General features: G+C 38.9%; 1 pseudogene; it reads right to left on the minus strand.

Moving 5' to 3' along the window:
• Nucleotides 1-290: 290 nt before the first annotated feature.
• On the minus strand, nucleotides 291-1,523 carry LOC138172627 (ribose-phosphate pyrophosphokinase 2 pseudogene; annotated as a pseudogene).
• Nucleotides 1,524-3,296: the final 1,773 nt, after the last annotated feature.

Raw genomic sequence — 3,296 nt, forward strand, 5'->3', positions numbered from 1 at the left:
GTTACACTCTGACAATCGCAGCTCCAATGTAATGTAAGAGTACAGGAAAAAGTTATCTGCTAGACCAAAACAAAATGCAAGCAATTCACTTAAAAAGGAAAAAAAGGGGAGGGGTTAAATGGGAAGGGGTTAAGAAGGTTGGAAAGGTTGGAGAGGAAAAAAAGGAATCTTAAAGCACACACAAATGAAGTTTTAATAAACAATAATTATCATACTATTAAGTCCCAATAATTAAACAAAAACAGACTGGTTGTACTCAGCCTACAAGAAAAAAAAAACATGATATGGAGTCATAGTGGAACATGACTGAACAGATAAGACACAGATTCACCATTGTGTGTGTGTGTTCTCCGTATTGCTTCAGCCAATATCATTGAAATGTCAATAACCTGAATTTTAGAGCAGTGCTTCATTTTGTCCTCCTTTGGAATTGTATTTGTGACCACCATGGCCTCAAATGCAGCATTATGAATCCTGGAAATAGCTGGTCCAGAGAAGATCCCATGAGTCAAAATAGCATAAACTTTGGTGGCTCCAGCAGAAAGTATTTTATCTGCAGTGTGGCATATCGTGCCACATGTATCTGCCATGTCATCCACAAGGAGGGCCACACGATCTTTCACATCGGCAACTAAAACCATCCTGTCTACCTCGTTTGCCTTCTTTCTTTCTTTGTGAATCAAAGCAAACTCCACATTCAGTCTGTCAGCAATTGATGTCACTCTTTTAGTTCCACCAGCATCTGGGGACGCAATGATACAATTGCTCCATTCTGCATTATTTTCTCGAATCCATTGCAAGACTGCAGGTTCTACATACAAGTTATCCACTGGAATATCAAAAAACCCCTGTACCTGAGAAGCATGAAGATCCATCGTGATGATATGATCAGCCCCAGCCACTGAAAGCATATTAGCCACAAGTTTTGCAGAGAGTGGAGCATGACTCTTGTCTTTTTTTATCTTGTTGCGCATATGGAAAACATGGGATCACTGCAGTTACCCTGGATGATGATGCAATCTTGCAAGCATTGATCATAATGAGAAGTTCCATCAAGTTATCATTAATTTCCCCACAGCCACTCTGGATGATGTAGACATCTTCTCCTCTCACACTTTCACCAATTTCTACACTGGTCTCCTGGTTACTGAATTTCTTGGTGACCACCTTACCTCCAGTCCCAGCCTGTCTGTCACTTTCTGGGACAGGTCCTGGTGCAAACCATGTTAACATGTTGCCTCTAACAAGATGCCTTCAGTAAAGAAGATTGAACATCAATATCATTTGTAGTCTTTAATCTAGCTCCCTTTTCAGGTAGGGATAGAGTAATGTCTGGGATGAACTTTTCTCTTTATATAATGTCCATTTACTAGAGATGTTCTCCTTGAGGAGGCTAGAGTCACTGATTTGATAATGAACATGGGTCCAGTCATAGACTCTGGGTTTTTTACACCCTTGATGGAATAAGCCATTGGAAACACCTCGCTCCCAAACTAAAACAGGAAGATAAAGTGGGAAAAGCTCTAGATTTTGAATGAGAGTACCTGGGTTCAAATGTTGGCCTTACCACTTAGCATCTCTGTAATATTGGGCAAATCATTTGACCTCTGAGAGCCTTAGTTTCCTCATTTGTGAAATCTAGGGATAGTCCTAGATCATCGCCATTTTTTTCTATCTCCGCTCTACAAACCCATTTCTAGGAATGTGTGTTCAATTGGATTGGACCTTTTTACAAGACTGACTCTGCTGATTCAGCTTTCTTCTGTTATGCATATTTATTTGTTTGAGTTCCAACCTATAATTTCAGCATTATTGGAATCTCTTCTCCTTTCTCTGAAACTGTCTTAAAGGGTTGCCTAGGGCACTTCGAAGTTAAGTTACTTACTGTGGTCACTTAGTCTTAAACTTAGCTGAAGAAAAAAACAGCTCAGAAGACAATAAAGAGAAGAAAACCATCATCTATGATAAAAAGAATATACTACAATAACAAAAAACACCATTGCCACTTAAAAGAGAAATGAAGGAGGGAAAGGGTAAAAGGATGATCAGGCAGATGGATTGAGACTCATTTATGAGCTCTGGATGAAAGGTTGGTTTGTTTTGTTTTTCCAATAAAGGAAAGTGGAGAAGCCCTTTTGTTAAAGACACCACCATTTTTCTTTGCTTATTTCATTTTTCTTTGTTCATTTCATATTTCTTTGCTTATTTATTTTGATCTTTGTGTGTGTGTGTGTGTGTGTGTGTGTGTGTGTGTGTGTGTGTCCCTTTGCCAGTTGGGTGATGCCAATGGAACCTTTCTCTGAATGTTTTTAAGTGAATAAAATAAAATACATGTGATTACATAGGAAATCAACTATATTGAAATAAATATATTATTCTGTGCTGTCTAAATTCCTAGACCCCCTGAAAACTATCCAGAAACACCGCATTAGTAATCCCAAGAGACAAAGGTAGGATTTGAATGCAAGTCTTCCTGACTTTTAGGCCAAGTCTCTACTGTACATTGCTTCACTCTCCCACTGTAGAATCATGAATTTAGAGCTGGAAGTGACCTGAGGGGCCACCTAGACTATTTTCACCACTTGACAGATGAGGAACTGACTATTGGTGAGGTTAAGGTACTTGCTCAATTTTGATGTGCCTCAGGAAGAATATGAACCCAGGCCTCTCTGACTCCAAGCCTCACAGCTTACCCATCATGCCGTACTACTTTCTATAGCATATGAAAACTGGAAGGGACGTTACCTATCACCTAATCCACTTCTCTCATCTCACAAAGGAGGAAATGGAAGCTCCAGATTCACTTAGTGAAATGGAACAAACACTGAGTCAACAAATAGGGTCAAATGCTAATTCTGTAACTTGTTACCCCTGGGGTTTAGAAAAGCAAGTCACTTCACCTTAGTATAATTAGTGCTCAAAGATCTTGTAGTTTTCTTGAATGAAATCATTATGTCACATAGCTTATTAGTGGCAAAGTAAAGACTAGAACCCAAATTCTCTGAGTTTTAGCAAGGGATTTCTGTATTTAAATATATATCATACTGATTTCTCATAGATGGGAAAGATGAACTCTTGAACCAAGCAAGCAATTTTTATTAGACACTTATTTTGTGTCATGGCTGTGCTTTGTGCAAGAGGTACACAAAGAAAAGTAAAAACATCCCTTGCCTTTGAGGAGCTTACAGTCTAGCTGGGCACTATTACCCTTATTCCTTATCTCCGTCTGTAACACACAGGTCAACATTCAGAGAATGACATAGGATACTATAGAACACTGACATGTCTGAAATATA

This window comes from Petaurus breviceps, unplaced genomic scaffold (assembly GCF_028583685.1).
Source record: "Petaurus breviceps papuanus isolate PSGF00001 unplaced genomic scaffold, PetGlider_PUasm1.0 128, whole genome shotgun sequence".
NCBI classification, from domain to species: domain Eukaryota; kingdom Metazoa; phylum Chordata; class Mammalia; order Diprotodontia; family Petauridae; genus Petaurus; species Petaurus breviceps.